The 26,733-nt window shown below is 42.2% G+C and overlaps 1 protein-coding gene across 7 annotated transcripts in view; it reads right to left on the bottom strand.

Annotated features, from left to right (window-relative positions):
- dlgap2a (discs, large (Drosophila) homolog-associated protein 2a) overlaps positions 1-26,733 on the bottom strand; it is a 160,601-nt gene that overhangs the window by 114,136 nt on the left and 19,732 nt on the right. Inside the window, exon 1 of one of the 7 annotated variants that reach the window (XM_053844317.1) lies at positions 3,741-3,997. The exons of the other annotated variants lie outside the window; for them this stretch is intronic. The gene's annotated coding sequence lies outside the window, so the exon portion shown is untranslated. Of the gene's footprint in view, positions 1-3,740; positions 3,998-26,733 lie in introns of those variants that run through there. 7 annotated transcript variants of the gene reach the window in all.

Genomic DNA, 26,733 nt, shown 5'->3' with positions numbered 1-26,733 from the left:
ATAGATGGCTGGATGGATAGATGATAGATAGATGGATGAATAGATGGATAGATTTCAACATGTTTTTTTTTCCTTTCAATTTTGCAAGCTTGTTTTTCTGTCCTGGTCACGACCTTAAAATATTCCCCTGAGAAGGCAGCGATAATCATCCTGTGTCCGTTAAGAACCTCCAGCTAATATGAGTTGGCATCTTCACAGAGCAAAGGGAGTGTTTCGTTTAAAAATTCATTTGGGCCATTTCAGGCTGGAAACAAAGGCCTTTAAAATGTGAGCGCACTCCAGAACACTGAGGGCGTTTTTGACGATGATGACTTAGATCACATTCACAGATTATCTCTGTCACATGGAGGAAGTGGCGAATGCTGGACGGTGTGTGTGGGGCTTACGTGGGCAGGCTGTTGTCTGTCACATAAATCAGGTAGCAGTATGAAACATGGACAATAATGCATGAGCCTATTGGTGAATATGGAAATGTGTGGAGAAAGTGGACAGCCGCAGAAGAATGACACGCTAAAATAATGCACGGCACAAAATGAAAGTGGATTATGAAGCTTTATGGACGGCTCAGATGGTGGTCTGTAAACAGCATTATTTGGCACTTTTTCCTTGCACATATGTTGTATAACAATGCAGTAAGTTCTTATCCATATAAGAGTTCACCAAACTCTAGTCATGAGCCGTTCCAATTGGCTGGCAGCAGATGTCTTATGATGAGCCATAACTGAAAAAGGAGACACATATTTCATGCATGGATAATGTCATGACATGAAGTCAAAGAAGGTCTTTGTGTTGAACAACTGAAGAGATTTTTTTTTTTTCGTAAGTCACCTGGTATTTCAAGAAAAACCCAAATCCAGGTCTCCTTCCTGAAAGTAACGTCCGCTTTGACCTTCCAGCGAACATCAATTCAACTATTCATTAACAGCCGCGGTTAATGGCTCTGGATTGTGAATTGAAAGACTAATTTATCTGCGGCGTTTGCATCAACATCGTCCCTCGAGTTATTTGTGTTAATGTGGCATGGTCATCATGTCTGGTTTCATCTCTCATGACTGGGTGTGTGTGCGCATGGTGTGTGGCAGCAGTGAAAGAAATAACATAAGTGCTCACTTCAAGCTGAATCGTATGGTCAACATACCATTTGACTCCGATACTGCATCATAAAAAAAACATACTGAGTCACTAACAATAATACTCATGATAGAACATGGGGTTCTCCAATAAATATTTGGACCAGCAGCATATATGGTATGAAATGGAAAGGGTATTATTCATGGTAGTCGAGGCATTAACTGTTGTACAAACATCAGTTAAAGTACAGAAGCAGCAGAAGTCAGGAGTAAAAAAAAGTGTGGTATGAGCCACAGTAGTAGAGAGACTGTATAACTAGTACTACAAGCAGTAGTTGTAAAGAGCAGCAGCAGTAGTACGATGAGTAGATGGTATAGTGTAGATATAAGGAAAAGTTCTGTTTGTAGTATAGGATATAGCAACTGTAGTATCAGTGACACTATGGGCACTACTTACAGTTGCTGCAGTATTTTGGGTATTAAAACAGTGAGAATTTGTTGTACTAGTAATAGTCACAGTATAAGAGAAAACAAAATGTGAGTACAAGCAGCAGTAGTAGTAGTAGTACTGGTTGAAGAAGCAGTACTAGCAGTGTTAGTCAATACAACATAGGTAGCAGATGTAGTTCAGGCAGTAGTGTCAATACAAGTAGTTGTGATAAGAAACAGCAGTGAAATGTAACTGCAGTAGTTGGAGAAGTAACGTAAGAACGGGTAGTTAAGAATTAGGGCTTGTGGTAGTGGTAATAATAGGAGCAGTGGTTGGTTTTTTTAAAGTGTATTGATCATTTGTGTTATGCATGATACAGTAGTTACTGACTCCCCAAAACAAAAAAAAATGTATAGAGGTTCATATCAATCTCATTTTGCAGCAAGAGCATCTCATCCAAATCGTATCTGGGATTGAGCTCAGTTAAGACATGTTAGAATATCTGTCCCCTTTTTCAATAGATTCTTCACCTACACAGCTACTTTGCATTGCTCTCACAGAAGTCCATTCTGTTTCTACAGTTCTATAAATTAATAGTTTAGTCATGGTTTCACGCAGTCTCTTCCGGTCCAGATCTTCATTTTCTACCCATTAAGGTGTCATTCAGGAGACTCGGCTACTCGTGACCGTCTAATTTGGTACCTTTAGTTTCCGATATTTCATGCATAATTCAGAATTACTGTGATGCCAGTGCTGAAACATGCATCTCTCTTTGCTTCTTTTTCTTAAAGATCAGGCCCAAAACTCCATTATTAATTTACGACAGTAGCCCATAAATACTTCAGAAATTCGGGATTGGCCATGACACAGTTGTTGCTGCACGGTGAGGATAACATTCCCTGATCTGCGTGCACCTGCCGAAACACCTTTCTCACAGTGTTGCTGGCGAATTAAAAGCATCTGTTCAAATAGCAGCGACTGATAGATGAAGAGCTCTCTAATCCCACACAGTCTGAGAGTCGGAGTGAGTCTGCAGTGCAGCAACTCTCACGAAGACCCAAACCAACTGGCTGCTCTGTGCTCCGCCGAGCACGGTGATTTACAACAGCGGGAATCCACTGACTGGTTGTGTTGCCTCACTTGACTCAGCACCAGCGCTGGCAGGACCAAACACTGACGCCCATTCATTCAGTCCGACTTTATTTATATGCAACACAGAGTGCTTTGAAGTATAATTGAAAACTCATCATGAGGAGCCACAAACCATCAGTTCGCTGCACATAAGGGAAAAGGTGCTGTCCGTGTCAGGAACCGGACCAGTCTGCAGTCCTGGCTCCACCACCTGCGAAACCTGACCACTGTATTATTTTCCTCATGGAGTCACTTGGCCGACCATGACAGGATGACCAGCACTTCATTACAGAGTAAAAGTTATGTACTGTACTGCCGACAGAAAGTGATGGTCATGGTGAGCAAAGGTGTACTAGGTCACACGTATTGCATTCAAAAGTTTCTAAATAATAGACAGAAAAATGTTATTGATTTTCTTCCAATCTTTTCTGCAAAAAGTGTGAGAAGCCCACTGCACCTTGCTAAAATACACTCCTAGCCTGCACAGAAGGAGACCTTCCCAACCATCATCAGACCTGGAACCATCACCACCGTGTCCATTCCAAGTCACAGCTATCAACTGTACTGGCCACTTCACAAGTGCAACACCCAGCAACAGTTCTGGATGCAACACACTGATGTGGTGCTGAAAATGTCAACCAGTCACATGTTCTTTGGCTTCCACCAGGTTGCAGGAGCCAGCTGTCATTGGACACGACACGGGGAACACCCTGGACTGGTCACCCATCGATCATAGAGCGGCATTTTAATGAACATTCCCATTGTTTTAGGGTGGAAAGGATTTGCTCCCCATCAACATTACAGAATCCACCCACACACTACTCGCACTCTGACACACACGCATGCACACAATTATTGCCATCCGGGCTGGAGCATATACTCCACATGTATTACCTCATCAGGGGTTCCCTCAAACGCTATCATGCTGCACTTGTGCACCAAAACATGAAGACACACAGCCGGCCCCTTTTTAATCTGACAACTGACACCCTACAATTCCTGCGTTAATAGCAGCATTGCAAACACCACTCCATCATTCAAACCTCTGCATGACAGTCACCTGCAGCCAACTTCCAGCAACAAACATCTCCAAGCAGAAGCAAACTTACCAAGAAATGAGTCTGAACGCAGGAGACATCTAGGAGCACCAGCGTCTCTGTCACCCGGAGACAGCAGAAGATCACAGAGTCATGTACAAGAAAAGCTGGATGCAACACTTCCTGCGCTCTTCCGATTTCCTCTGACTTCCCCCTTACAGTGATCCAGACTCTGCCATGAACAGAGGGGGGGGGCTACAGACCGCCGGCGGGGAAATGACAGAGGGACGCTCGGATCTCCACTGAGACGAGCTGCAAGCCCACCGAGAGGACCATCCACTGCAGCAGAGCAGAGGAGCGTGCAGGAAGAGGGAGAGAGGAGAGGAAGGCAAACAGGCATTCGCAACAGCGCGGCTGGGGAAAAATGTGGAGGTGGAATCTGGATTCTGGAGTGCTGCGCTTGGTCACTGGGAAAACAGATGGAGAGGAAAACAACTGTGCATCTGTTTCATGATGTGGCTGGAAGCGTTAGCATTAATATATCATTAAGGGGGGAAACCGTGGAAAGGAAGAGCGTTATTTTGAGTCAAAATGAGGACTGGGTCAGTTCCCTAACCAGTCATAGACTTTCTGAACCAAGATCAAGTGCTACGGTAAAGTCTCACATGTACACCACCACTTACTGTACACTGGTCCACTGGACCTTCACCTGGACGGCCACGTGATGATATGAACTCAGATGAAGTCAAGAGCACTAGACCAAGTCAAGACCCAAATTAGGCCCGTCTGAGGAAGGGATTAGGAACACGTCGACTTCCTGTGGCCTTTGTTTGGTTCCAGTATCTTCCTCCTCTGGTCCTTGTTCTCCAACATTTCTCATGAAATAAGTGGGAACAACCTCAGCTGCGGTCAATTACCACTGATCGCTGCTTTAAACGCCGTCTGAAGCCTGAGTCCGACGCCAGGATGTATTCCCTCAAGGCTTGCGGTACAGATCTCTCCTGGTCCTCTTGCTGGGGATGTGAATTATTGCCATATTGTTGCCCCAATTTTCCATGAGACATTTTTTCGCTCCCTCACGCTTTGCATGTTTTGTCTTTTAATCCCTGTGAGTCTTCATTGTCATGTCCAATTGCACACTCCATCCATTATTGGCCTCATTCAAGCCCAACCTTGTTAATACCTTTGTTGGAGTGCATTTTCCTGGGACAATTTGCAATTTTAACAGAGTTTTTGTACTTATTGCTCCCGCCCATAGGTCACCTCCCTGGCGTCACAATGCCTAGTTTAAGGGATTAGGTCTCCATGGTATTTAGAGTGGGTGATCAAAGTCTTTGATCCAATACAAACAGTACACATGTGAAATAACACTGAAAAAAGGATGCAAAAAGACCCACATGTTCATCAAGTGACCTACAGCATCTACATTCCCTTCAGCATGGAAGGGTGTACTTACTCAGATCCAAGACTGTTTGAGAATATGTCAAGATGTTATTCCTCTAATGTTGGCAAAAAGAGCTCCAAAGGAAGTCAAAACCAAAACTGGCTCCAAGACAGGCCCAAGAAAATAAATACATGGTGTTGGGATTTAAAAACACAGTCTTTTATAATCATAGAAATGAATACTGTAAAAAGCCGATACAGACAATAATAACACACAAAGTAAAGACAAACAACTGCTGAAAGAAGACATTTCCTGAAGTTCGGCCACGTCATGTCTAAAGGGACTAGAGTCATTTGCAAGTTTTGAAGAACAAATCCAGGAATCAGGGCTTCATAGGTCTCACAGGACTGATGTTTTTGTCATCCAGACTTCAGTCACAAAGTTGGACGTCAGGAGAGTTCATAGTGAAATTTAATGGCAGGTGAAAAATTTGCCTTAACGTAAACATCTCGGGTTATGGATTAAGTCTCTAGTCTGATTGACAGATGATGATACAGAAGGATGAAGTGATAAATCAAAAAAATCCTCATTACATTCCCTGTAATTGGTGTGTCCATGGATCTTAAACTGGATTGTGTAGAAAGATTGTGCGTGAACTTTGGTAGGAAGACTGTATAATGCCCATCACTCTCTTTTCCAAGGTCTTTTCCAGGACATGGACAGACAAGAGCTCATCCGTGTTCTCATGAATTCTTCTCTCGCAATATCAATCCAATTCCCGGGTCACCGACGTCCAACCAATAAATGAAAAGAAGCAATACCATCTTTTCATTCTGTTTATACAAATTTAGTTTCCATATATGAAAAGATTCTTTTGACTGGGTCAAATGCCAGTGCCATCTTGCGCCGTAACTGGAGCTACCAAACGTCTGCGCACACTGGAGGAGGACATCGCGATTATTCACGTTAGAAAACACAGTACAAGTAACATCCAACTTACAAGCTGCTCGACTTATGTCCACTCGTGCTTACGACCACAGCCAGCAGATGCTTGTTTTTTTTTTAATTTTTTATTCAATGTCTGGCACCGCAGCACGTAGCAGCCCAGCAACGCATACGACGGTTACAGCAGCACAGTATCCAGCATCTCACTCTCACACAGCCATCTACCACTACAGTAGAACCTATAACCCTCGCGTCAGCTGTTGTGAATGGCATTCGACTTACGTCCGACCTGACTTACGACCGGGTGGTCGGAACCGATCCCGGTCGTAAGTTGGATGTTACTTGTATAGAAATATGAAGAACCCAAGATAAAAATGGAACTGGATGTTATTCTCTCTTTAGAAGGGTCAGTAATACAAAACATTGGGAGTTACTCCGACGACACTTTGCTTCCCTATCTTGATAGTTTGGTACCATCGCTTAATGTTTGTTCATGTCCAGTCGCATGGGTATTGCAGTCGGTTTCAGAACCCAAGAGATTTCTGAAGAGCGGGAAAATGATCTCGACAGAACACCTATCACGCAAATGGTTGCCACACGTTCATTCTTTAAGCGTGCTTCGCCTATTTCTTATGACGCTCTTAGAAGAAAAGGCTCAGTGGCACCATTCGAACATCCAGCTGTCGTGCAACACGCTGCCATTTCTCCTCTGACACTGAAGCTGAAGAGCTTGTTTTGGTGCTTCCTAATGGATGCAGTGGCATCACAGAGGCTTGTTTCCTGGTCTCAATCAGTGCAACTCTGCACTGATTTTGATTCATGGAACATCAGTGATAAGTTAAACACGCAATTAATCCTTCATGTCCTTAATCAAGGAGCTAAAAATCTGTATTTGGCCTGCAGGGGGTGATAATTGATAGAAGCACTTGAACTTAAAGTGACAAATCTCTTGCCTGATGTGTATGTATTAGCTCTGTAGGAGACTCTGGGAACCTAACTTGAAGTAGCAGACAGTCATGTTTGCCTCAACATCACTTATATTGCGCTGAAGCTTCGATGAACTTAAACACAAGTCAAGGCATCAAGCATGGTGGCAACCTGCAGCAGAGAACGTGATGGATAGAAGTGAGTGCAGCATCTGTCTGGTGGAAGTGAAAGCTCTGCAATGACAAACTGCCCGGTTCATCAGTCCGACAGGTGTTACCTTTAGCACGTCAAAGTCAGCGATAGCAAGGTCGACTAGTTAGTATTCAACTCGACGTGACAAGGACAACCCAGCTGATGGCTGATTTCCCCGCAGCCAGCCATTGTTGCTCCCAATTTAAAAAAAAATGACATGAATAATGCTTTTCCGCCTGGATATTAGCCGGTGTGGCGCAGCCGCCAGTGATATGAATATTTTCGGGAGATGAGATTAGGTGCAGACAAAGAAATGTTGTCTTTACAGCCGGACGAGAAGAACACGGTGGAGGAGAGGATGTTACAGCTGCGAGAACTGGACGGAAGTGAAGAGAGGAGATATGGAAAGAGTGGAGGATAAGAGCGGAGATAAAGGCTGTTGGGACAATGAGAGATGTGCTAAGCAAATTTGATAGAGAAAAGGCTTATGCAAGATTATTTGGAGGAGGCTAATTCAGATTTGAAGTGCCACGATTTAAGACAAAACTGTTATGTGCTGGTGAATGACAAGCCTCCCCAGCTCAAGCGACTCATTTCAGTTCGCTAGAGTGTGAACTGAACTGAGAAATGTGTGTTTTTAATTTGTTTCAGGGAGCAAAAGAGTTGCACTATGAGGCTATAAAAGGTTGTGTCTGTGATGTTGCCATCACAGTCTGATCTGTCTGTATTGTTTTGGGCTTTTTTGGGTGACCATCATGCTTGTGCGAACCGGGAAATGAACCAGACAGACAGCATTAAAACGGCAAGGGCCGACATCAAACTGCAAATATTATTTTAACTTTGAGCAGCCGCTCACCACTTCCATCCCGTTCTTTAATTTCTTTTCCAGCGCCCGCAAACACTATCAGTATAATGCAGCAAAGGCGGAACGAAGATTTCCAATAGACTCATAAATCTCCCCACACCTGCCGGAGAACAGTAAGGAGGTTGGCCGACCGGCTCTCGTGGTCGACACTATAGATCTAGATTGACAGCTGCCCCGTTCGTCTGCCATTGTTAATCATGGCAGGATTTGAGCTGCCGGCGAATCGCTCTGCCAAGTGACCTTGAGCTCTGCTGCCACTGGTGGACTCAGTAAAAGCCTGTTCCTCTGTAGTGAGGATCCACAACTGAAATCTCAGAGATTACAGTCCACTTTGTTGGAGTGTTAGTCACATATTTAGTCGGCCCGGCGGTCAATTAGGTGGAGCATTAGGTTCGGTGAAGATGGTGGGAGAAATGATCGGCCTGCTAACACATGTTGATATATCTTCATGTTTAGAATGTGTCTTTGGGGAATGTTGCATCGAAGACCACAACAAAATTGGTCCTCGGTTGTGCAGCGAATTGAGAGAAGCCAGTTGGGGTAGAAGGTCCATGCAACAGGGCCTGTCCACTGACATCTCCGTTTTACCTCGATGGAGTTGGACCAGGAAAAATTCTAGACCCTATTTGTTCAGGAAGCTGTGTCAAGAACCAGGAGGTTTGTCACTGAAAGTGACTCGTATATAAGTGTTTTGTACAGTCAAACCTTTTCCTCTGTCCTATAGCGACCGTTTCAGGCGTCCAACCCCAGACACTGAAAACCATCCAGTACCCACATCAGGCCTGTGGGTAGCACTCTAACGCTCTTGGTAAGAACAACGCATTGTACACGACTAACACAAACATGACAAGCTAAATGAAAACTAAATGGGAGACTCTAGCATGGCTGGGCAGTTACATTGGTCACTAAGGTCTGTTGGGCTCTGTGATCTGCAGTGAGTCATCTGCTACACAGTCCATGAATTACTGGTGCAATTCTGGCAAATTCTTATTTCATTCTTCAAATATTAGACTGTTGATGAACTATTGTGATTCTCAGTTTTCAGTGAAAGACCTGCCTAACTGAACGCCACCGTGGTTTGGGTCATAGCATAGTATGAAATGATCATTCATTCAGGAAAACAGTTCAGAATTAAAGTACTTGTGGTGAAATTTCACCAATTAAACCACTGTTCGAAGAATCACGCTACACGCAATAAACCCTCCCTCCCACATTCAATGCCGATGAGAGTCGCAGCCCTGTATACTTCATCAATGATCGCTGAATGATCAGCATGGTCTTTGCTCTTATTTAAAACAGTATTAAACACAAAATCACACCTTATATTGTGTCGCTTCACTTGTTGTGGTCCCCTTGAATGCGTCATCAAGACACATGCCACGTCACACAAACCTCTTCTAGAGTCAAGCTGCTGCGAGCTTTGGCCACTTTTGGTCTGAGTCAGGGTCCTGGTTTAGAAACGCTATGGTGGTTTCAAGTGGATGAAAATATCCGAAAAATCCGACAAAGAACTGTAAACACCGGTCATTGTTGTGAAAAACCCTCAAGGCAAGTGGGTTATGCCGCCATATTCTTACCATTTTGGGATGCGTATGCTACCACAGAACCTTCGGTCGCCTCCTTTTTACAAAGTCCCAGATGTCATTGCAAACCATGCCCAGCAGAAATTACAGTAGACAAAATAGCTGAACAATTCAAGGGCTCGATCGTCTTAGCCGACCATTTCCCAACAGGGTTGTCTCCAAGACCATCAGTTCTTTTCAGGTCCACATTCATAAGTGAACATCAACCTCTATTTCTTCAGCTAAGAGAAGACAATAGTCCAAGACTCCAGATGAGGATACGATGATAAAGCTCAGGACAAAAATATATAAATGATTGGACAGATGAGTGAGGTCGCGGGCCCAAAGCCATCTCTGAGTTAAAAATAACCCTGGCAGCAGTACAAAAGTTGTGCAGTGCAATCAGAGGAGAGAGCGACCACGAGGAAATATGTGGGACCTGAACTGAACAGCATCCTGGGGAAATCAACCAAAAACCACAGCTTCAAACAGTGCACTTTCTAATCCATCAGACACTCAATCAATGGGCCACAGGTAGTCGCCGTTACTGCATCAATTATCAGTCTGAACTCATAACAATAGTCAGGTCTAGTCATCTTAACAGCAGAAATGCACCGGACTGGTGCCAAGCAGAATAGACATGTCAGTTTATTAAAGCAGCAGATTTTCACAGAAAGGTCATTTTGAACTGCGGTAGCTCTGTGGTCGGTGTAAAATGCCTAGTGTGATGTGCAGGTAGCGACAGAGGTGGCATGGACAACTGGGCGAACAATTTGCAAAAAGACCAGATCATATTTTTAAATTATGAAATTGCTCTTGCTTTTGTCGTGATCTTACGTGTATTTTTGTGAATAACATAACAGGGCTGCACCGACCAATCGGGCAGTAGATTTATCGGCACCGATATGGCCATTTATGGCATCGACGTGATCGGCCGAATGAATGAGTTTCTCTCTGGGTTTTAAAAAGAGAGAGCTCCACCCTCATTTCACACCTTCTAGCACAATGAGTAGGTGGAGTTTAGATAGTTCAAAGACAGTCCCACAAGAAGAGGACATGTAGTTGATGAAAACAGGAGCAGTCTGGAAGGTTATAAGGCAACAATCCGGTATTTAACAAGTGCTAAATAAAATTTACACTGTGAGTTTGATCCGTTTGTTTGTATTACCTTTTGTAAAAAAACAAAACAAAAAAAAACGGAATAAGCCAAAAAAAGAAAGATGATCGGAGCACCCCGAGTTCTGGTTAGTGTCGCGAAATAATTTCTAAAAAGAACCTTTCTGTACAGATTTTAACTGATATAGTTGCGATGACGACTTATATTGAAATCTGTGAACAGTTCCGAAATTGTCTTTACTGCATCACTTTATTTCACTCCAAGTAGGTGGCCATGCTAGTGGAGCATCAGGTCTCAAAACAATTCGAGGTTGCACATTTGACCAGCTTGTTTGCTCCGACTGCAAAGTGGGACACAAATGGTCAGTGTCCTGTGTGCACAAAGTGCGTCGTCAGAATTGTTAACACGCTCTTGAATGTGACCAGCTGCTCAAAGACTGCAATCTCATCGGGGCAGAGCAGAGGTGGATCTTATCACATCAACACTAATTCTAGACTAAATTGAGTTCACAGCGAACTAAGTTTCTTGAGTTAAAAGTTGATTTAAAACTACAATCATCAACTCTAGCACACTTTGGTGTCGGGTTTCAGTCCATGTCGTAATGCAAAATGTCTACACATAGCGTTCCATTATATTTTCCCAGTTTCACATTACTTTGTGTGATGGTCCTCGGTGGTGGCCTGTGACCAGCCCTATTTGCATGAGAGTTGACAGCCCTGTAAAAACTGTCATGCATTGAATGAGCGGATGGAGAGACGCAATACAGTGAGGGTACACTGGAGTAGGTATTGAGTGCTGTCATGAGCGAGCATGAGTCCAGCTAAATAGGCCAGTATTGGTGTGACTACCGATGCTGGTATCGGTATCCTGGACATCGCTAATCGGTACCAATACTGATCCCAATATTGGTACCTCCTTGTTTTTGCCCATATGCAGTTTCTCTGTAAATTGTTGGAAATGTAGAAGTAAGGTACACAAACCCACACTACATTTGGACATACCTGTAAGTGGTGGGCGCAGTGAGTCTAGTTTATTAAGGGATGTCGAAGGGATGTCTGGCTCTGTGAAGAGAGGTACAAAGTGCTATGTTTCATCTGCATAGTTGTGAACTCGGAGATCGACTGCAGTGCATGGTAACTTCAGTTAGGAGTGGTTTCCGACACAGCAGTTGTCAGAAAGAAGACTGCAGTTCAGGGTGGAGCATCGCTTAAATATTTGTGTTTTTGAAGTTTCCTGTTTGCTCAGCTATCAAATGTCAGCTCAGGGTTGGCACACAACTGCAGTTCGGTGCATCATCCCAAACAAGCACAAACTTAAAACCGCTGTGTCGGGGCAACTCGCGTACCTGCGTTATGTCAAAGAGCTAAACCGCAGTGACGTTAAATGTATCCAGGAGGAAGCATCCGAGTATATCAGACAAATCAAATCCACAGCTAATTTAATAGCCTCTGTTCCTGGAATATCTGTCTCTGCTGGCTGCTGGGATAATGGCTCCCAGAGTTTATCTGCTATCTCTGATCTCATTTGCTGTTTTGTTTTGTTTGTGGTTTGTGTAAATGACGGGGTGTGTTGTGTAACCGCCAAGCCCATCGCTAAACACCGCTGTTCAAGGTGATATCGCCCACGAGGGTTCCACACACCAACCGCTAAACAGTGTGAGGCGTCAATCCTCCGCTGAGGGAATCAAACAGATGTCGCTGGTTCTAATGCTTAATAGCAATCTCACAAGACGCGGTCGACATGCGGCTGGAGCCGGAAACATCCACATGTAATTAGCCGAGGAAAGAGTAGCACGTCGCCCACACATACTTCACATCACTGTCTACACGCAGGTTTAACGTCCGGCTGTGGTTGAACACAGAAAACATGGCCGGCTAGACTGTTCTCTTTCACTCTACAAAGGAAATCCCTACGCAGTAAACAACGGCGCATCACTCCCAAAAGCATCTGCGCTGCTTGATCAGAGCACCGTGTCCATCTTCAAAGAAATTCGGGCCAATTTGCGTTGAGAGACTTGAATGATATGGTGCCTAATTAGCGCTCTGACTCAGCGGGTCACTCTCTCGCCGCAGCCAAGTAAAGAGGAGTCCTTCAGTAAATGATTCACCCCACCTCAGCTCTCTCACACCACAGAGGACTCTTCCTTCAGGCGCTTTTTAAGACGGAGATATTTCATTTTGAAGGCTTGACTTTCAGCAAACTAAGCAGAAGAGCATTTAGGTACGTTCAGGTCAACTCACACAACACGCTGACCATAATAATGTGTTTGAGAGTAAGTGGGGGTGGGATAACCTGTGTCATCTGTTCTTTACTTCTAAACTCCCGCAGGGCAACTTTGCCAGAGAAGTTTGGAGGGCTGCAATGTGCCGCTCAATGACACGGTGTCACCAATTATTCCTGAGTGGAAAGGACAGAAATAACTGCAGACCAGACTGATCATAGGAGTCTGAGAGAACCTTTACAGGACTCGTTTCTAGCGCTGATGTCTTGGGGGTTAGTTGATGGCACCGCTTGTTAGGACTGTTCACTCTCTACAGTCAATCTTCCACGGAACAAACATCACATAGAATCAGGATAGGGTCAAAGTTTATCTTTCTCAAAAGCCAAACCAGAGAACCTACAAATGAACCCGACTTTGGTCCCACTTTGGTTTCACTTTGAACAACCTATTTCTGTAATAAATTTACTTTTAACACTCCTCTTACTTCCAGAGATTGTGGGTTGTGAATGGTTTTCTTCTTCATGGGTAACAAACAACTGTTCTGCGTGTACTGCGCCCAGATGGCCCGAGTGACTACTGTACGATGTCAGTGTGTCTTGTTATTCCTGTCAATTTGTTTCTTCCCATTTTGGTGTTTGAACTTTTGAACCTTTGGGATGTTGCCCTCTTCATTAAACTCCTCATATTTGCAACAATTTAGTTTGCTTGACCTTTCCATTGCTTGTTACTGTACTTTCATCACCACCGTCTGACAACGTGCTACCTAACTGTTACATTCTTTATAACACTTGTGTATCACTTGCTCCAGTGCTCTGTAACAACCAAATTCTCTTACTAGAAGATTAACAAAGTCATCCTTTATCTTCTGACAACTGTCCCCCGTCATCCACCAAATTTACTGTCTGAGATTCGCACACTTCGCACAATCCAAAAATTGTCCAGTCCAGTCAACCATTCAAGAGAATGGCAGAGCCTGGAATTTTTCATTGGGGTGGCCAGGGTGAGACGATTGACCCATCCACAACACCCCTCAAAAAAGTAGAATATATGAAAAATATAACGGAAATACATACGCAAACACAAAAAACAAGCATATTAACAATAATTTACTGACAAACTAAATGGCAATACATTTCCGTACAGCAAAATCGTTCACCATAAACAAGATCTGAGATGGAAACTAGCAATCGCTAGTCTGTATTTATAATAACATGGATGAAATGTATGTTATTTGAAGGATTGAATCCTCTCCCCACTCTACTTTGAGGTCAACTGTTCCCAGGCTCTGCACACCTTAGCTGCTCGCGCCTTCTTCCCAGTTTTTAGTCCAACTGTAAGTGATGTAGTGTCACATCATACTTAGGCTTGGTGCCGCACAAAAGATTGAGGGAAAAGTGTGGCTTGATCCATATTTATTTTATTTTTTTCACTTGGCATAGGCCCCAAAAAAGGTCGACATGGATGCTTTACCCGGTACACCTGTGACCATTGTCACTGCCACTGATTCGCGACTCAGAGAAAAGCAGCAACTTCTTGAAATGGAAAAGATTTTAGCTGGCCTGCCACCCAAAACGTAAGTTAAATCAATTTTCTTTGTTTAAAATCCCCTGTAAGTAAGAGCTGGCTTTATCTGACATGGAAGGGGGGTTTGATGGAGCTGGGCAGCATGCTAACCATTGGAATTCAGACATACATTTCTCAGTCATTCTCAATTCCCAAGTTTTGAAAGAAGCACATCACTAATGTAGTCAAAACGGTCCAAATAGTGCAATGGAAAATCCACCTAAGATGAGCCTGTCTGCCATCAAACCTTTAAAAAGTGAAGGGGATTGAACCAGCATCATTGAACACCCACTCTTGCAGAAAATGCTGCCTCCAAACGCTCCGCCCCGCATCTGCTTCGGTGACAGGTTAAGGATTATGTGTTGATGTTGTCTGAAGAAAATTTAAATAAAGTGGGTTCACATTAAATGAGCTTTGCTCACTGTGGCGGAACTATGCACATAACGTATGGGGCTCGTGCTTCCCTCGATGCATTCCGGAGAGGTAAAGCAGCTGGCTGGACGACGATGCGCAAACACGTGCTAAAGAAACGAGCCTTCGTTCGGCTTTTGACAAGGAAAATTAATTCTACTAACTGCATCCTAACCCCTTCTGTGACCGACATGAGATGCAATTTGTCTCGCAGTGCAAAAATACTTTGCTGAACACAGCATATTTTTAGTGGAAGAAGTTGGCTCCTTTGTGTTTCCCTCATTCCTGTGATGCTACAAAATACCGCACGGCTGTCGTCGCTGGTGAGTTTATTTACTTACCAACAGATAAACAGCAGGCAGACTCAAGGATCCCGCTGAACAAGAAGCGATATCTAAACTCCAACTCCTGCAGGCAGTGTAAAAACACTATGGTTTTCAGGCGAGACGTGACGATTTATGCTAGGGGCATATTCGCTTCTACTCAAGGACACAATTGGAGGCTAAAACTATCACTGTTGGTTCTATTTGGCTGAAAATTCAGGTTTTATCTTCAACAAAATCACTTCTCGTAAGTGATTTTCTTATATACTCTTTTCCAACATTTCAGTTATGATATTTTTTATATTGATTTTAATAACAATGGAAAAGGGTGCTGTACTGATGCAACGGTGAACTGGTCTTCCGTCATAAAGTGTGGCCACGGCTTCAATGAGAGCCATCAGAACAATGATCTCTTTTTAAAGATGAAAGCAGATAACAGCAGAAAAATCCCGGAAAAAACAATGACTGAAGACCGTTGCTCACGGAACTCAAGTTGCGCGTTCCAGTCGAAGATGGACGGCATGTAGACAGCTTGGATTGGAGGCAAATATATTTTTCATTATTAAAAACTGTGTTTTTACTGTCACCAATTTAGAAAATGACAAAGCACCCCCACTGTTTCTCTATCAATTCTTGACTGGCAGTGTTCCGTTCCCTAAAACTGAGGGCTATGTCACATTAAAAAAAAATCCTGGCAGAAACTCTAAAATTCTGCATCAATTGTACCACTTTATTTATTCTCTTCATCGCTGTAGATCAGTTTGATATTCCTCACAAACCCCGAGGCTGAAGGACTGGCCTTCCTCCTCACCGTCTGCCTTTCCCTCTCCTCCTCGGTCCTGCTCACTCTCCGTCTGTCCCGCCCCCTTCTGTGATCCCATGCCGATCCGCCTGTTCATTTCTCAATCCAAATGGCAGACAGCAACATTGAGACAACAGGTTTCTCGGCTTGGCATAACTACACTTCTTTCTTTAAGACCCACAATGTGATATAAATAAATGATCAGACTGTGGTCACGCTCAGGCGTAAATGTACCAGAGTAGCGCCACAGTTTGCTCAAAACAGGTGACTAAACCAGCTGGGAAAATCTTCATTCCCATTCCTATCTAATCTCTGCTCACATCTCTATCTCATGAAGACTTCTGCTGTTGTAGGTCAGGTCATGAAGGCAACATTCAGAGTAAAAGTCAAAAGTTGGTTATCTTGAGGCAGGAATCCAGATAATAATGCTAGCAGGGAGATATGATCTAACATCTCGGCAGGAATTATTCCATGTATCCGCAGCCAAGCTTCAGTCCGGTTCTCACTAGGTTTCTGCCTCCTAACCTACTTTTCTTGACTTTATCAGACTGGAATAGATATCCCACATTAGTAGGATGATAAATTCAGTTATTATTATCGCTACTACAATTGTTCTTCTCAGAGTTCCAGTTCCTGGCTGTCAGCCCACAAATCAGCAAATGAATAGAGTAAAAAAAAAAGATGTGATTTTCAAACAAATAACCAGGTGTTCCCAAATAACTGGAGACATACAAAAGTAAATATCAACCAAAAGAGCATGCGGCGTGACCCACGTGTGTGGTGGAAGTCAGTTTCAATGAGCAATAGCTGTAAGGAAGCAAAAGCCCTCCTGTTGCTACACATTAAATGCCACAGTCTCGTAAACTCACAGGCTGAAGATCATGCAAGCGCAATAGAGAGAGACACTAGAACTCTATTTGTTCCTGTATTCTGTCATTGTTTTGACCGTATTGCACTCAGTAATTGCATATTCATTCTGTTGGTCCTAAATTCCTAGTAGTTTCATTCTTTTTTGTTTTTAACCATAAAGTTTTGGTTTGCATTGAGTGCTGTTCACACCTTTCTATTTCAGTATATATATATATATATATATATATATATATATATATATATATATATATATATATATATATATATATATATATATATATATATATATATATAAAACATCATGAATACAATATTTATTGAAAAATATCATTTTGGCTACGATGGTGCTATAAACTACAGATTCCCTTGTGGACGATTTCTGAAGACGTGTTCAGGGCTTGGTCTGGCAAGATGATCTCATGCTATGATGGGAACATTACAACTTTTATTTCCATGAATTTCACCAAGCAAATCCCCTTTCATCGAAACTAGTAGAGCCTAGGCTAAACACATTTTTAAAATGTTTCACAGGTTTCCTGCAGGCAACAACACTATGAAATCAAATCCAAGCTATGCACTGACATGATGCCAATTTTAATAAGTGACTCTGAATGGATGTCACACAAGAAAAGTCTTCATTTCGGCAGAGGTGACACATTAGGCTTAGCTTTCCCAAAGTTGGAGGATTGCTGAGTCAGTCGAGAAGACTTAAAATAATCCTTCAACTTTCATTTTGGATTGTTGTGATAGAGGAGACTCTGGGTCTGCTGGGGCAGACGAAAAGAACTATAAAAGCACTGAGAGAGTGCAAACCTCCGCCACGCAGCTTCAGTCCTCCCAATGACACAGTGTCCTTCAAAAAAAATTCCCACATCTGGTCCTATCTCCCAATGTTAAACAATTATTTTGAAAACAATCCTGCATCCAGACGTTGATTCGGATCATACCCAAAAGTAAATCGTTCCTTGTCCCAAATGTTTCCAGAAAATTTCATCCATATCCATCCATAGCTTTCCACAAAACTCAAGGTCCCACAGCTGAGATTTCTTTCATAAGCCCATAACTGCTCAGGCAGACACAAGAGGACGAAGAGAATTATCAGATGAGTACAATATACTGTGTATCACTGTCGTGATTAAGTGACAGGAGGAAAAACCAGGTCACCAATAACAACAGCATGGAAGGCTTCAAAATGGATCCCGGCCTGTTTGAATTACTGGGATGAATCTTGCTGTAAAAACGGTTCCTGTAATCATTCCTCCCAGAAGAAACAGGCCTGAGCCAGACTCCACTCCCTGAAGCCCCTGCGACTAAGCCAGCACTTTTCTTTCCCTGTCACTCGCTCGCTCTGGGCATCAAGCCAGCGCCGATGAATGGCAGCTACGGTCCTCAGCATCCTCATGTCTCCGCCGCATGAGGGTTGGTTCCATTACCAACATCTGCAGGAAGTGATGTCTGCAAACTATACCTCCTAAAATAACCTGTCTCACATCAGCGGTTTACAGGTCCAACTGGAAGACGCTGGGCTGTTGTAGGCACCAACAATGGGCAATTATACGTGTCAGTAAGTACGTTTATAAGTTCCCATTCTGCCCCCACATAGACCAACTCAAGACCATCATCTAACTCCACACATTTAAAAATAAGACGTTAGTAAACAGCACCTGTTGTTAGTTTCCCTGTGGCTGTTCGACATCAGTGGCACAGCGTCAGGTAGCTACAAACTTGTCCGAGCAAATGTTTTTCAAACATGGCGAGCACCACCCTCTGACTGGTTGCCTTTGCTAACTTTTACGGCGTGATCTGACTATATAAATACAAGTTCGTACAACTAGTGCAGTTGTGTTAAAAATCAGAATAGAGACTGTATCGAACTTAAAATTGAAAAATGAAAAATATGATGAAAGTTTGTTTTTTTGTGAGTTCCCAAATGTTTTAATACATTAAAAACAAAGAAGTTTGTTTGGAGCAAAAGAAAAAAGGTTCTTCCTTTTTTGCTCCATGCTATTTGTCACTGAGGCCGAATCACATTATTCACATGAGCCAGTTTTGGACAGAAAACTTTCAATCATTTAAGTTTAGTAAATGCAAGGATTTGAGGTTTTTGTTAACTGAACTCTAGAGTCATGAAAAGTTTTGGTTTTCACAGTGCACAAAACGATACATGTACAGTCGACTGTTGCCTCGGCGAGTAAAGCTGGGGAACCATCTGCCTCCATTCGCCTACACAGTTTCCTACAACTCAAGACAGCGCTCATTAAGTGACAAGACACCCAACAATTGACGCTGGAGTCTTTCTTTTGATGCCAGGTCGAACAAATTTGGAAAAGACTGAACAGCCAGTTCTTATTATTGTCACAACTGAGGATGAGATGAACTGGACAGCTTCGATATCAGCAAAGAATCAAGAACCTCTGGCTACATGACTTCTGACATGCTGTTGATGCTTTCAGCACGCAGTGCCATTATGACCAGGGAATGACAGCAGGAAGTTAGAAGCACAATAACAAAAGGATTATTATGGCCTGTCAGCCGTCCAGCTTGACAGTAATGACACATTCGGACTAATGGTCAAATGGTTAGTCCAATATTGTTATGCGCACCGTATAATTCATGACACAGGATGTAAACAAAAGCAAAAATGAATGCGTTAAGATACACAACTAAAAGATCACAGCTAGGGCTGGGTATTGGCTGGTATCTGAAGGTATGATATATATCCTGGTAAAGAAGTGTTGCTACGATACGACCGCCATATATTGCAATACTATAAGTAAGTGCCATTACTTTAAAAGAAAACAATAATAGCACCATAACAAAAACTTGCAACAATAAGTGCATAACAAGTGGCTCACTGTCATGAACTCAATCGATGTATACCAGCTCCTAAATATTTATTAAAAAATAAATAAATGAATAAATAAATTGGCATCAAATACTGCAATATTTGAGTCCATCGATACTGTATTTACCGACACCCCAAAATATTATTCAGTATTTGAATAATATTTTCTTGCTGCCAAATTTATGTTCCTATTCTTAAAAGACTGGCCAGCTAGCTTGGCGAGTATAACAAAGTACAAAGTACTACACAATAGCAGAATTAGGTTGGGTTGCAGTTCTTGGTAAAAACAAATAAATACAATTTCATCTGCGGTGCACTCACACTTCATGAGAGGTGGTGATGTTCTGACATGCCATTCTACCAAACAGAAGGAGAGCGATTGTTTGTTTACATGGGATAAATGACCATAGTGATGCACAGGTTTGTTACTGTTTAGCTATTCTCTTACGCTAAGGAAACAAACCTCAGTGTACCACAAGGTTGTAGAACATGTAAGCACAAGGCTGTCGAAACACAGAAACAAACATCAAAGGAACAGCTCTTTTTTTTTTTTTACCAGCAGCAATAAAACATCCTTCATAATAAAAGTATAGTCATTATACAAAAAAACAAAAAACAAAAAGAGTTTGGGCAGGTTCCTGTGTTTTAGTTGTAAGGTAGGTCCAGCAGTACAGTATGTGAAAATGAAAATAGGTAACTTGCGTTCCATATTTAGCACATTACTGATTGTGAAACGCAATACATTTCTTGTTATTGCAGCATCAGTCAAGTTCAGTTTTGCGGAGAATATGAATGTGATTGCTAGATGAACTTCTCTTGTCTTCTGGTCCTGAAAGTTGTAGTTTAAATTCAGCCTCATGATGACCTTGCATCTCTCAAGGAAGCGGTTCAAACCTCATCTGGCTGCCGCGTCTAGATTCCGAGCTGATGCAGAAGGAATGCAACACGGCTCCCTGGTTCCCGTCGTGCAGCTTCTATTTCCAAACGTGCCCGAAGAAAGTGATGAAAATCTGTCGCAAACACCTGCACGCTGCAACGGAGGATTCGCTCTCAGAGCCATGCAGGCCCGAGATAAGCCGACTCGGTGCACGACAGGTGAATGCTGAGTGCGGGGGGAGGATATTATTGCAGAGCCGAGGAGCTATGAAATAGGTATCAGAGGTTTGCAAAGCTGCAGCTTCCTTTGACCTTGAGCCGCCTCTCGGCTGCTGTATCATCTTCCGCGGCTTTATTAAATAACATCACACCGCAGACGACTCACCAATATAACTGATCATGAGGGTCGCTCTCTTTCTATCGACCACACTGATCTTACTTTGGGCACATAGCACCATCTCTTGGGCTCACACAGGAAGTCGTCTGACTCAGCAGAGCTTGATCAGATGACCACCAGCTTATGTAACAATCTTCACTGATATCAGAGAAAAAGGTCCTCTACGTCGTAGATGAACTTAGGACAGGCATTTTATTGACCATTTTACTCTCTATTCTCAAATGATTTCTCTTCAATTCAGCTTTGTTTATATGTAATATATTATATATAGACATAACCGGAGAGAAGAAATAGTGTTGTCATTCAGTGGGTGCAAAAAATTCTATAGCATTTAGGTTCGATACACATTCATGAAAGCATCATGATGATGCAGACAAGTGTGATGCTCCGTCCTCAACTGTGTGAAACACTGGCATCATCTTATGATATGGTCAGAGAAATAAAACTTCTTGGGTTTTGAGCTTGCAACCGAAATGCCTCCAAACAGCCAAAAACATAAACAACGGGACTTGTTTGTTTTCATGGCGGGATTTCTCTCCACCATTGTGTTAAGTCAATATCTTTAGCTGTTCACTGGCACAATTAAAACACTCAGTCGTCACAAGCCATTTTGGTATTTCTTCACCGATATTGAAGCTGAAGTGCTTGTTTACATTAACACTGCATGGATTAACAGGATCACCAAGGCGCATCTCAGCGTCTCACTTCATCTATCGCTGCGCCGAATTTGCATTCACTTAGAAATGAATTGTCAGTTCAGTGTTCACTTTAGTTTGCTTTGTGCAGTCGTCCAGTCGAGGGGTCAGTCAAGGGTTACGATACAGGCGTGAACGACTTTGAATCCATTCAGAAATGTCCGAATTCCCATGACTCAAATGCAGAATAGACCGAAGTAACATGCGGAACACACTATTTCAGTGCGGCGTCACCCAAACACCATATGGGGCGGACGTAAACAAACCTGGCTGACCACGAGATCCATCGCTCTCCACGCCATTTCTGACACTCTACATCCCGACCCTGGGAAACATATCAGCAGTAACTGTTTCAATTCACTGTATATACTAAGCTGCTGAACAAGTCCGGTCACACACAAACATTCCCCTCCTTTATCTCTCAGACTCCGCCTATCCAAACATCCATCAGTCTCCACATTGTGAGGAGCTCCGTGACAAAACAATGGGGCCATTACACGCCGTCACCACAGAAATCACTCCGGATAATCATTTAGCGTGTACATTTATTTATCTATGAGTACTGATATATTTTGTTACAATCTTTCCATCCTGGTGCTTCTTCTTTTAGGCAAAAAAAATACACCTTGTGTTCTTCCTGTGATGTTCCAAAACCATAAATGATAGCATTAATGTTGCCATTTTTTTTTTTAATATGCGCCGTTTATGGCCACAACAATTACAAAAATTAGGCGTAAATTAACTAAAGTTTCTTAGGGTTTGTTTACATAAGATAAGACACTTTTCAAATTTCAGCCTTCTTTGCCCACTTATTTCCACATGTATGCCAGTAGTCAACCTGCTGCTGTCGATCGCTTCTTTAAAATGTGCCCATGCGCCGTTGAATTCAGAAATGTTGTGTGTTCACAAGTCAAGAAATCTTCCACTGAGTGAGTGAAGGTAGTAGCTAGTTCGAGCAAACTTTATTGAGAGCGACTTGATCATCGCATTCTGACCAAGTAATGTTATGGTATATGATGGGCAGGTGCTCCTGCCAGAAAAGGAGGGGCATTGTTGTCTTCATTCTTATTTTGCTGCAGAATCAGACAATGTATTTGAGTTCTATTCACTGATTTTAATGTGTTTATGTTCCTCTGTCACCTGTCTTAAATAAAACTGTTGATGATAGCCTTTCATTTTTTGTAAACACCACAGCACTTCTTCATCTCAAAATGGCAACAGCATGCCGGGGTCTATTTTTTCCCCATCGCCAGCAGAGAGAGCAAAGCATCCTTCACAAACACAGAGGCAGTTCTCCAGAACACTCTCAAGTTAGCTACTCATTGAACAGCACAGGGGGGAGCCATCCACTGAGCTACATATTCCTCCTTCTGATCTGAACGGATAAAGAAATGAGCGCGCATCATGCGTCAATTACATCACCGGCGATGGACAGCAACTTCAATATTTATCATAGGGTTTTATTTCCCATCCTAAATTCTTTGAAGAGAAGGAACCGAGTGGGCCAGTGCTGGCACCAGACAACTCGGGTAAAACACACAAAGACGGGAGCTTTACAAGAAGATCAATTATTCACTGCTGCTGTTGCTCCGGCTTCACTTGAGAGAGAGCTGCAACGTCATTTAGCAGCTGCGGCTGTAAAGCGTCTCAAAGTTGAAGGTTGTATAATGATGCAGACGGAGGCAGAGATAAAGTTCGGCTCCAGTTGAACTTTTAATTGGGGAGCATATGGATCGCTGGTGCGGAAAATTCGGAGGATGTATGCGCGGCTTCATTTAGCGTAGAGTGAAGCATTAAATCACAAAAATGGTGCCACGGCGGCGGAATATAAAGGGTCAAAGTGCGTGTGTGGTTTCGTAATTATGGTTAGTGCTGTGGTCCTGGGTTCAATTCCTGCTACGAAAAACACAGCGTCCTTTATGGACAGGCAGCTAAACAATGGGATAGGAAGGTATAACTTTCCTCATATTGATGGACACATAAATCGAGTGTGCATCAGGATGAGCTTGGTTATTGCTGAGGCGGGACTCACATAATATAGAAGCCAGAGCCGCTTAGACAAAAACAAGCTAAGAATAGCACTCTATACTGTAACTCGAAACAGCGCTTAAACACACAAGGAGTCACGTAAATGGCAGTTTGTTGTCTCAGTGAAATAGAAGTAAATAGAAGTCGGGACGATGTCTTGAGTCCAGAAAGTGGGTTTTTAAGGGAATTGTAAACATGGAGGAGCATGTGCTTTGGCAGACTCCTCGCGATGGTGGCAGTGCTAGCATGAATTGTATCATTTGTAGCAGTGACTAACTCATGTTTTCATTTTATGTGGGAAATAAGTATGTCACCAGAAAGTTATGTTGGTCGAAGTAGATCAATAGTGCAACATAAGGTCCAGGTTCCTGTGCCCAGAGACAGTGGTGGTGCTGTTCCTGAGACCTCCTTCTCTTTCTTTATGTCTGCACTTCATATTTTTTGAGGTGGCATGCTTTTAACAACATAAGCCAGCTCATTGTGCTCAACACTGATATTATTTCATAGATCTTTATGTCATAGAAAAACTTTTACAAATCGCACGATCCATCTCAATAAGTGAATGAAGCTGAACAAAAACTCCAGCAGTGTTGTACTAACTTGTAGCGCTATGAGAGCCTAACTGAAGTCCCAGTCCAACTGGACTGACTCCAGAAAGATTGAACTCTTCCTCTCCATGATTAAGTTCTCCCCTGTCTGAAATATTGGCCAATGACAGTTTGCAAGAGTGAAGCCCAATGTGACATCACTAGTGGGTTTGATTTTAACTTCCAAATGTGGTGTTCAATGAAGTTTAAGGCGCCAGCATCTGATGTGAGGTAAATGTTTCCTCCTGACCAAACACAGGGGGAGTGGGGTATATGCACATTGTCTAATGTAAATATTTCAAATCATAAAGAGTTTTGCGCAAACAGAGACATACTGATGTGTTTACTAGGCGTCCAATATCATTTTAAAAGACACTCAAATCAGTACATTGCTGTGCAACTGATCCTTGGCTGCTGTAGGTTTTTTTGGTCCAACCAAACAAGCTCACACAGTTTAACCAAGTCGGTGCAGATAAAACAAGCCACATGAGACTCATAATCCACTGACTGTAGTCTTCAGACAACTTCTGGTGAAAAGGAACAAAAACCTGCACCCACAGCGCACAACCAGTTTGAGACCCAACCCATGTCTTAAAGTATTTCAACTAGCATTTAATTTAATTTAATTTAACAGTTTGCTCTCCAGACAACACAGAACCTTTGTAAGTGCAGGAGTTCCTGGTCCACTGACCACACTGATGCACAAGACACGTGGCAGCTAGGATGATAACAACAACAACAAACATGGAGGAATCCCTGAACAAAAGCAAACAAAAGCATCTGTTTGCTTTTGTTCAGGGATGTTTTTCGCTACATAATGGCCAGGGTTTCCACTACTGTGAATGGACTTGAAATTCTTATAAAATTGAAATTCTTATACACATATTTTCAAGACCTTAAAAGAGTTTTAGTTTAAATAAGGTGATATAAAAACTTGAATATAGCCATCATCATGATTTATTGTGCTATTGTCAAACTGATGCAAAATAAACAATATTTTGTTGTTTACATGTCTGTATTGCTCCATCATTTGACTGAGTAATATAGCGAATTCATTCAAATTGAAAAATGTGGTTTCTTGTGGCAAATATTCTCATACCTTTAAACTGCGATTAATTCATCACAATTTCTCTAATTAATTAGTTTTTTTTTTTTTTTTAATTGAACGGCACCCCTAATTTCAACATTACGGTCTTCATTTGTTTGTGTTGAATTAACATTAGTGGCTTCATCCATCATCACACAAAAGACTGCCCTATCGTAGCTAGCACACTTTAGCCTAACCATCTCATTAGCCTGATATCTGCTAAAGACAGCTAATGAACACTGAATAACATTAGCATGGTGCCTCAACTGAATGCAAATGAAAGCCAATGTTTCTGCTACTCTCAGTTGACAGAAGAGACTCTGCACTGCATCTGGTATGGCAAGAAGAAACTTCCTTTAAATGTGGCTGTAGTTATGGGACGCTAAAACGCAGCAGAGGCATAGAAACCTTTGATTTACATGAAAAACAGAATACATTAGATAAAATGAGGATAAAATAAAAATAAGACCAAACAATCACATCTTCACTGTATGCATGCATATATATATATATATATATATATATATATATATATATATATATATATATATATATATATATATATATATATATATATATATATATACATATATATATATATATATATATATATATATATATATATATATATATACAGTGGTGCCTCGGTTTTCGAACATCTCGGAATTTGAACGTCAAACAACAAAATTTCTATATTTTTTTGCTTGAGATATATATATATATATATATATATATATATATATATATATATACAGTGGTACCTTGGTTCTCGACCACAATACGTTCCAGACGGCCATTCGAGAAGCGAATTGTTTGTTTGTTTTCCCATTACAATGAATGGAAAAAGAAATAATGCGTTCCAAGCCTTAAAATAGGCTTTTGTAGGAGTGAATGTAGAGTGTCGGCTGCATATATATATATATATATATATATATATATATATATATATATATATAACCCAAATATAAGCAACAGATCATCGCAGATGAACTCAGGTACATCGATGATGATCTCATCCATTTCCAGCTATGTTGGGAAACAGGTGGTAGTTTTGAGAGCAGGCGATTCCATGTTGACCTTAAAACAACACATGGCCCGCAGTGAAAGGCATCATTAAGCTTTACTAAGCGACTTCATGATGATACATGTTTGACAGATCCATCTCCAAGTGAGCGAATAATTTACAGTCTTGATCACATCGCTCTGTGCCGCGATCATAAAACTCTGATTAATAATGATGGAGTGCAGCAGGGAAAGGCAAACACTGATTAACTGCAGATTCCAGGTCCACACGCTGCTTTGCTGAGCCAGGTGTGATGGCGAGAGACCATTACCAGTGTTTAATGAGAGGAGCCAGTACGATTCCCC

Source organism: Synchiropus splendidus, chromosome 16 (genome assembly GCF_027744825.2).
Source record: "Synchiropus splendidus isolate RoL2022-P1 chromosome 16, RoL_Sspl_1.0, whole genome shotgun sequence".
Classification (NCBI taxonomy): Eukaryota; Metazoa; Chordata; class Actinopteri; order Syngnathiformes; family Callionymidae; genus Synchiropus; species Synchiropus splendidus.
The sequence above is the reverse complement of the archived record's forward strand: the minus strand, read 5'-3'. Positions and strand labels throughout refer to the sequence as shown.